Source organism: Muscardinus avellanarius (genome assembly GCF_963383645.1).
Source record: "Muscardinus avellanarius genome assembly, chromosome: X".
Classification (NCBI taxonomy): Eukaryota; Metazoa; Chordata; class Mammalia; order Rodentia; family Gliridae; genus Muscardinus; species Muscardinus avellanarius.
Window position 1 is genome coordinate 3,510,555 of NC_137792.1, and position 9,450 is coordinate 3,520,004.

The 9,450-nt window shown below is 47.2% G+C and overlaps 2 pseudogenes across 2 annotated transcripts; both read right to left on the bottom strand.

The window, feature by feature from the left end:
* Nucleotides 1-1,767: 1,767 nt before the first annotated feature.
* Nucleotides 1,768-5,160, bottom strand: LOC308279445 (microtubule-associated protein RP/EB family member 1-like; annotated as a pseudogene). The gene is made up of 3 exons: nucleotides 4,393-5,160; nucleotides 2,596-2,602; nucleotides 1,768-1,776 (listed from the first exon to the last, which is right to left on the bottom strand). The product of its transcript is annotated as a microtubule-associated protein RP/EB family member 1-like (transcript).
* A 2,590-nt stretch (nucleotides 5,161-7,750) lies between these two features.
* LOC308279486 (E3 ubiquitin-protein ligase rififylin-like) lies at nucleotides 7,751-9,030 on the bottom strand (annotated as a pseudogene). The gene is made up of 2 exons: nucleotides 8,087-9,030; nucleotides 7,751-7,879 (listed from the first exon to the last, which is right to left on the bottom strand). The product of its transcript is annotated as an E3 ubiquitin-protein ligase rififylin-like (transcript).
* Between the last annotated feature and the right edge of the window lie 420 nt (nucleotides 9,031-9,450).

The following is a 9,450-nucleotide window of genomic DNA, read 5'->3' on the forward strand; positions in this document are numbered from 1 at the left end:
GAGGTGCAGTGGCACATGCCTGTAACCCCAGCAATTGAGGAAGCTGACACAGGAGGATCGCATGTTGCCAGCCTCAGCACTTTAACAAGAGCCTCAGTAACTTAGCAAGAACTTCTTTCTTTCCTCTTTCTTTCTTCCTCGTTGTTGTTATCGTTGTAATGGCGCTGTGGGCTCTTTTCCTCAATTCAAATAAATATTTTGAATGGAGAAATGAAAACTAGTAGCTCAGTCACAGCTTAAATATTTATTACGAAGTCAGTAGGAAATAGAAAGGAAGAGAAGAAAAGCAGCGTGCCTGGAAGACATGCTGGAGAGCCCCAAAATGGAACTCTCCTCCCCTCTCTGACCCTGGCCCTTAAATATAGTTTTCTTACTGATATCTTCTTATCGGCATTACCAAGACAATGGGCTAGTAACTTATTTCTTAGGCAGGTGGTACCTTGTTTCTGGACAGTATACTTACTAAGTGCAGAGGTTAATGTTTTTAACCTCTGTTGTACCAAGCTGTATGGGTTGCCTATCAATTATGGGTGCTTTGAAGTAACACACGGAGTTACATTTCACATACCAAGGCCAGGTTACAAAGAAGAGGAGGGAAACAGAGGCCCTAATTGCAGCCAGAGCAGCTGTGTGTAATCTCTAAAGTCAAGGCACAGGCTCTTGCTACCCTTATGGCTTTAAAATGTGCCAGGCAGAATCACTGTGATCTTAGGGCTTTTCATTGCTTCCATATATTTTTTAGGACTACAGGCTTTATTTGCTCTACATTCTTACTGTGGATTAGCATCAGGGCTAAGGAGAGGAGAGGGGAGTTCTAAAGTGTGTTTCTTTCTGCCTGAGTGCCTGTATAGCATCCAGTCTCCGCCTTCTGCATTTTTCTTGGACATCAACACCTGAACAACTTTCCAATAAGAGTACATTGTGATGCTGGGGACTGAACTGCGGGGCACTCTGCCTCGCAGCTACACGCTTAGCTCTATTTTATTTGAGGTTTTCTCTTTTGAAACAGGATCTGGCTAAGTTGTTGAGAGCCTCCCTAAATTGTTGAGGCTGGCCTCAAACCTGTGATACTCCTGTCTCAGTACTGAGATTACAAGAATGTGCCACCATGCCTGGCTGAGACCCTGTTTCAAAATAAAAGCAATAAAAAGAGATGGGAGTGTAGCTCAGACGTAGGCTATCTCTGGCTTCAATCCCCAGAACTCCCCCTCCTCCTCCTCCTCCTCCTCCTCCTACTACTACTACTACTACTATTCTTCCTCCTCCTCCTCCTCCTCCTCATCCTCCTCCTCCTCCTCCTCCTCCACCTACTACTACTACTACTACTACTACTACTGCTACTACTCCAGGAATGGACAAATAATTTCACTCCATGTCCTGTCCTAAAGCAGCATAAGATAAATTTAAAACCAAAAGTTACAGACCCACAGAGAAGGCAAAGAATTAAAGGAACTCTGCACCTTCTCATGGCATCATGAGTGATATCAGAACAATGAATAGCCTATTGGTGGATTTGGTAACAAAAATAAAAATGTTAAAACTTAGATGGCCACGGGCTTGAGAACTAGACTTAAGAAGAAACATCCTTTCATGTAGATGTTGACAAAGCAGGCTAAAATGGGCTCCTAGATTTTATACTGGTATAAGCAAAGGTTGGGAAAGAGGTGGGGGTAAGTCACGTTAAGTTCAGAATTTTTCAAGGAAAAACAATCTCTGTTACTTTTGCAATAAATAACATTAAATTCTGAGTCTCCCGATAATTAATTCCTATAATCGCTGAGGGGAAAAATCCAAGACTGAGTGGGCAGTATGACCACCCAAACCATAATATCTTTGCCACCCAATGTGGAGATATCAGAGACATAGACCTTGATAAGTCTACTAAAATTATTTTGTATTTTTCTTCCTGTTTATAAATGTGTATTTATGTATATTAGTGTAAAATTCCCATCCTTCACTTTCATGGACCAAAAGAGCATAAACTCAGGCTATCCTACTTATCCTGGCTTCTCCATTTGTGGGTGGCAAGGAGAATTCCCTATGCTGCAAAGATTCAAGTGGTGATGGGTGGCAGTTGACACTGTCCTTAGAGGCCTGGCGAGGGTCTGTGAACCCAAACACAGTGCAGGAGCTCGTTCTTATTCTTTTTCCTTCTCTTCCTCTTCTCCCTTTCTATTGTATAAACTATGTAAGAGGCATAAAAATGTTGCTTTTAAAAACGACCATTAGCCAGGCGTGGTGGCGCACCCTTGTAATCCCCATGCTTGGGAGGCGGAGACAGGAGGATCACGCAGGTTCGAAGTCAGCCATGCTGGCTTAAGAGAACCTGTTTCCAAATAAAAAGTATAAAATAGGTCTGGGAGTGTAGCCCGGAGGTAGAAGGGTTCCCAAGAACCCCAGTACCACCACCAAAAAAAAAAAAATGATCATCATTTATAGGATTCAGAAAACCCTCAGGCCTTTATCTTGATCTACTGGTAAAAGGCACGATCTTTTCTATCTCTTTGTTTCTCTCTTCTGGCCAAGCCCATTTCCTTTAGAAGATTAGTGTTTAACAGCACCAGAGATAGGGGCCCATGCTTTACACTAACGTACCTGGTTCCTGGGTTAAAGGGAACTTATGTCGCTTGTCTGAAAAAGACACACATGAGGGGTGCTCTCCCAGCGTTTTGAGGGCCCCCACAATTCACCACCTGTAGGGTTCTCCCGAGACATGTTGAAGGAACTCGACTCTAATGTGAAAGAGGGTTACAATTGTAACAGCAAAGTGGATTATTTTCCTCAATTCAAGTAGATATGTAGAATTTGGAAAATTAAAAGATCGATAGCTCGGTTGTAGCTAAACAAACCTTTATTACAAAGCAAAAAATAGAAAGGGAAAAGAAGTGTGCCGAGGAGAGACAAGCTAGAGAACCCCAAATTGGAACTCTCCCTCCTCTTGGAACACAGTCCTTAAGTATAGTTGCTATTGGTATTCTCTTACTGGCGTTACCAAGTCAATGGGCTAGCAACTCATTTTCCCAGGCAGGTGGTATTGTCTCTGGACAGTGTCCTTAATGAATGCAAATACTGATAATCTATCTTTGTCTATCTCCGCTATTAGTTGTCCACCAATTATGGGTGCTTTGAAGCAACATATGGATTTTAGATCCCATATACCAAGCCTGGATCAGAGAGAAAAAGGAAGACAGAGGCACTGATTGCAGCCAGTACAACTCCGAGTAACCTCCAAGTGCAATGCGTAAGGCTCTTGCTAATCATCATAGTATTTTTGTATGTGTTTGTGGTACTGGGGGTGGAACCCAGGGGCTTTCTACCTCCGGGCTATACTCCCAGACCTATTTTATACTTTATTTGGAAACAGGGTCTCACTAAGTTGCTGAGAGCCTCACTAAGTAGCTGAGGCTGGCCTCGAACCTGTGCGATCCTCCTGTCTCAGCCTCCCAAGCGCTAGGATTACAAGCGTGCGCCACCAAACCTGGCATATTGTCATAGGTTTAAGATGTGCCAGAAATGTTATGGTTGTAAACGGTGCTGTGGGCTCTTTTCCTTGATTGTTGAATAGGAAAATTAAAATTAATAGGCAGCTTGGTGCATCTTTAACAGATCTTTTTTTTTTCTATGTTGAAACTTTATTATAAAATTATAAAGCAGAGCTCTGTAACAAAAAAAAATTGCACATTCGGGCTTAACACCCAAGTCAATCTGAGAATCTTAATATAAGCCACTTGAAGTAACACATTCCCACCCAAGAGATTTAAACAAATTTATACAATACATATTGAGCACGAATTTCTGTACAGCAAATTCTTATTAATTTGGGTCCAACTATTCCAACTTTATGAACCAGTCAGCTGTCTTTTTTTAATTCCCTTAAGGCATTTATTTATTAAAACGTTCTCTGCCAAGATTTCACATCAGCTTAAAATTCAATTCAGTCTTTACATTTCTCTGCCACCTCAGTGTATTACATAAAAACACCTTCTCCGGCTGTCAGTGTAACCAGCACCCACATGGTAAGGCCCATTGTCACCCTCTTTGTTCCCCAGATGAACCAACTAGATGTTAATACTGCTCTGCTATATGGTAAAAGCTCCTAATTCAAAGTTACTGAAAAACGAAACTTCTGCAAAGTGCACTTTTTTTTTTTTTATTGGTGCAATGTATTCATACCCGACCCCCACCCCATTGTCTCCCCATCCCTCCCTCCCATGCTTGGCTTAGTGGTTGACATCTAGTATTCAAAGTGCACTTTTCAGAAGAGGTACTTTTTGCTTATGAAAAGAATCCAGTGAATCCTCTAAGAATAATGGAAGGGCGCATTTTACAGTTAAGCCCCTGATTTGGAGTGAAGAATTCGGATGCTGCTCCGCTGGTCCAGGCTGTTGATACTCTTCTTGTTTCTCCTGTGGCCCCTCATCAGGTGTCACAAAACCTTCATCTGTGGCGCAGAGAATGTCTACAATCCTCTGCAACACAGGGTCGTTTCCCCCCTGGTTCTCCTGGCAAATCAACTCAGTGTCCCTTAGCTTTCCCAAGTAGAAATCTCTCTCTTTCTCCAAGCCTTCAATACGTTGACCTGCTGCGTCATCGTGCCCACTGCCCGCACCAGGGCTCTCGCGCGCCACTCCCGGGCCAGCCTTAGGAGTCGCAGTAGTTCTCTGTGTTGAGATGGGTCTGTGGAGCTGCACTGCTGGAGCTGAGAGGTTTCTTTGGTGTATTCCGAGCTGGAGCAACAAGGGCGGGAGCCACTGCAGTTTCTTGCCCTTGTCTGGCAGCTCCAGGGCCATATTCTTTTCCATCACAGTTTGCATCAAAAAACTTCTTGAACCGCTGAACAAATTCAAAATTGTCCTGAAATTTTCCTTTTACTAATTTATTCACAGGAATTATTTTGTCAACTCCCATTCTCGTAAGAACTGCTGGTAGTATTTTGAAGTTCTGGATATATTCGTGTTCTACTTTAGCTCGGAATTTCACTTTCTTCAAGGCAATGGAAGCAGGGAACGGCATGTCCAGAAACTGACAACAGGCAGCCCCTGAGGACGACTGTTCCATCTTGGTCAGATTCAACGGAAGAGATTCATTGATCCCGGCCAGCATGGCATGTTGACTTAAGTGATCGCTGGTGACTGATGTCGAGTATCTGTTCGCTGCCATTTTCGTGTCTCGGCGGAGCCGTGTCCACTGCCCGCTCCAGCCCCGGTTCCGTCCTGTTCTCTTCAAACTGCCCGACCCCGGCCGCCCACTCCCGCGGTGATGTCACGCGCTGCGTGACGCGTCGACGTCGTCAGCTGTCTTGAGTCTTCTCAAACAAGTCTCAAAGGAAATCTCAGCAATCCCAGCAAAAGCCACGGAATAATTGGAAGAATTCGAAGTTTCCATGATAATTAAGACCAAGGGTCCATGAGGGCCAACAACACGGAAGATGATTCAAGGATGAAACATGAGGGGTTTTACCTGGGTTAAATATTAAGTGGGATGGGATGCTGGAACTCCCAGCTCTTATTTGGTGTAATAATAAATATGATACAAAACAAACCAACCTGTTGGCACATTCTTTCCCAGGTGGAAACCTTCACCAAGAGATTTCAAGGCAAGTTCTTCCTTCAAAGCCAGTAGAGGCCATCAGTTCTGATTCTTAACAGGCTGCTAACCAGGAGTTAGTATACATTTTCAATTCCTGTCTGGAAGGAAGGTGGGAGGTAGGGGAGGTAAGGCCTCGGCAGGGAAAGCAAGTTGTAAGGAGGAAGAGAGCCAACTTCTGCCTTGAAGTTTTTGCTGATCTTCACTGAGTTGTGTATAAACAGTGGAATGGGGGGCAGCTCACCAACACACCTTGCTAAACTGGTAGGCCTTGTGAGCTACAGTCCTTACTGTTCAGGTGAAAGGTGGAGTCTGCAGGAAAATCTCTGGATTCTCAACTCCTACAAAGGCTGTGGCCCAGAATTCGATCATCTGGACTTTGTATAGTTGAGGTAGGTGGCCCAGGGTTCCACTGACAACTACTTTATGGAAATATGTCATTCCCCCGAAGGTGTTTAGGGGTTATGATGGAGAGGAAGTGTAAGTATGTGTGTACCAATTTAATAGGTCCCCTTCGAGCAGATTCCCAAACTCTGCAATACCACCTTTGGAGGAAGGGGGGATACCAGGCTGATTCAGGGGGCGGTAGTAGGTTCAGGTTCAACTGGGGGCATTGAATAAAAATAAGGGGGCAGTGTGGAAGCACCCATGGGGATGCTGAGTAATTTTTTCTGAAAAGGGGGTTCCTGCCACCCTCCAGAATCATAGTTGTTTCTCCTAGCCTCAGATCTCAGCTGCACAGTGTGTATTTGGAGAAGGGCTGTCGAGACGCTCAGGTGTTTGGGATTGGCACATTTTGTCCATTTGGTAACAGGCACACGGCTTTTCTGAGAGCACGTGTATTTTGTTCTTTGTTGGGCTTCTCCAGTGAATTTAAACCTTTCAGCTCCTCCAGTGGTGTAAAGATCCGAAGAAGCCTCCAAAGCATCACCTACTCATTACGTGGGCCCTTGTAAAGGACTTAGAAAATGCTGCTTCCTGACCTGCCCCCAAATCAATAGGGAAAGGAAGCGGAAGTCAGGACCTCCAGCTGTCTGCTCAAAGGCAGAACCCAGCCTCATTTTCCTACCATTGAATGCCTGTAACCCCAGTACTCGGGAGGCTGAGACAGGAGGCTTGTAGGTTCAATACTAGCCTCAGCAATATAGTGAGACCCTGTTTCAAAACAAAACACAGAGGGCTGGATGTAGCCTAGAGGTGGAACACCTCTGGTCCGATCTCCAGTACTATCCGCCGCTCCCCACGCCCTAGAAAAATCCTCAATGGGATCGAGAGAGTTCCTGCCCATTGGAAAAGGATCAGAAGCCACGCTTAGCAAAACCCACTGCCTCCACCTAGTGCTTTTGCTCTCCTTGTAACCCGGAGGGTGCTGCAAGTCAAGCCCCAGCAGCAGCAGCAAAGGCGCCTGTGCTCCATTCGGTGCACAGAGACTGGAGCCTCGAAGCCGCCGAGGAGCCAGATGCTTGGTTTGGTCAGGAGACAGCTTCAAGTGCCAACACTTAAAGGATGTGACTCTTAACAACCTCGAAACTTTTCTGTAGCACTTGTGTTTCATTTCCCACTGGAGCTAAGTTTACCCACCCAAATTCTGCCCCAAAGACAACTATTGGTCTGATAAACATATTTTTGGTCCAAAGAAATAAATGGATTTTAGGCAGTGTAGCAAGAGACTTTAAAGGTATTGTTAAAGCACAGAAGAGAAAGCCTAAGAGACCAGAAGTTCAAATTCAAATGTGCTAGGGAGGAAGGGAACCATTTCTAGCAGGACTTCTGATCAATGAAATGGGAGCAACGTGTCCAGGGGATGAGCAAAGAACAAGAGAAAGGATGAAAATGTGTCTAGGTTCCCAGAGGAAGGGAGAGATTTCCAAGTTCTGGAAAGTCCTCTGTTCATAGATTACCACCCACCCAAGATCACGGAAACAAGCACTCACCCTTGTGATTCGTGCCAGGTCCTGCTGGCCTCAAGGGCTCTGCCAAACAAGAGGCACGCCCCTGCGGCAAGACAGGCATGGCCCGAGATGACACGGGAGCTTTGCTTGCCCTTGTCTTGGGAACACTACAAAATTACCTGTTAGCCCGCCCTTCTGCAAGCTGACCGACCCTGAGCCCAGACACCCTGGGTAATATCCCCATAAGGCACCGAAGAAGCGGGTACAAGCCCTCAGGACCGGAAGACGCGCACAGCTCGGATCACATACTGCCGGCAGATGGGACGTTAGTTCATGCGCTTGCCGCACTTGGTAAAGGTCACCATGTGGCCACACTCCAGCAGGACACAGTCAACGGGTGAGTCCATGCAGATTTTTTTTTTTTTTTTTGTGGTGCTGGGGTTCCTGGAAACCCTTCTACCTCGGGCTACACTCCCAGACCTATTTTTTTATATTTTTATTTATAAACAGGGTCTCTTAAGCCAGCACGGCTGGCTTCGAACCTGCGTGATCCTCCTATCTCCACTTCCCAAGTGCGGGGATTACAAGCGTGCACCACCACGCCCGACCTCCATGCAGATCTTACACGGGTTCTCCTCTAGGCCAGATGGCACTGCTCCCCCGTTTTGTTCGTCAGCACCACACACCAGGTGCTGCCGTCCTTTCTGATCCTTGTACAGCCGCGTCACCCTCTCCATCAGCTCCCACTTCTCACAACAGCCCTTGTAGTTGACGAAGTTGCGAGCTAGAATCGCTTTCAGCTGCCGCACTGTCAGGCCTTCAATGTCCTCCAGGTGGGTCAGGTCGGACAGAGAGGCCCTCCGGCCCGGGACGAAGCTGTCCTCGGAGTCGATGCACTGGGTCTTGTCCTCAGCGGGCACCCTGGCTGTGCTCTTCAGGTGGACAGGCTCCTCTCGCTCCTGAGACACATGGCCATTGGCCTGCTGACTTTCCTGAGCCTGGACTGGAGAAGCCCGGGGGGCTCGTGCAGGTGAAGCAGGGAGGCTGGCTGAGGTAGGAGGTGCTGTGCTGGTGTGAGGCTGGGTCTGGAAGGCCTGAGGCTGGGGAAGTCTGGGGATAAGGTGGGGCCACGAGTCCTGTCCTCTGCACAGATTGCAGGCTGCTGGCCAAGCACCAAAAACACCAGCTCTTTGGTAGAGATGTCATGGAGGCTGAGGTAGTCCCTCAGGTCCTTCACCTCCATCTTCATGAGCTCCTCCTGCTGAAAGGCAGTGGCTCGGAACCCGTGGCAGAGAAGGCAGAGGCGGGTCCCGTTCCCCTCTTGGCTCGAACAGGTCGTGCAGAATTTTTTCTTATAGTCCTAGAAGGTCTGCTTCCTGGCTGTATTTGCAAAGTGGGCCCCACAGGCTTTGCAGCTTGGTTCTAAGCCTATTGGAGAAGGGAAGGAGCTGTACTCAGGGTTGGCATAGGCTTGGGTCCTGGGTCCCTGGGCTGGTGGGACTTCCTCAAGCTGTCCATCCAAGCAGAACCAGTTGCAGCAGATTGCCCACATGATAAAATCTGCCGAGGCCGCTGCCCAGGCCCGCACCTGGGAGGGCAGGGAGAGCGGAGCAGCGGAGGCCTCAGGCAGGGGCGCTGCGAAGGCATCTGGGGGGCTGAGGGGCACCGAGGGGCGGCCGCGACATCCTCATCAGCAGCCCCAGGAAGTCTGCCCCCCACCCATCCCCGGGCGGCCCGGCACCTTAACAGATCTTTATTACAAAAATCAGTAGGAAATAGAAAGAGAATAGAAGGAAAAAGCAGTGTGCTGGCATGCACACTGGAAAGCCCCCAAATGGAACTCTGACTCCCTCTTAGAACCTCAGCCTTTAAATAGATTTTTGCATTGGTATCTTCTATCAGCGTTACCAAGGCAATGGGCTAGTAACTTATTTCTTAGCCAGGTGGTGCCTCTTTGCCTCCAGACAGTGCG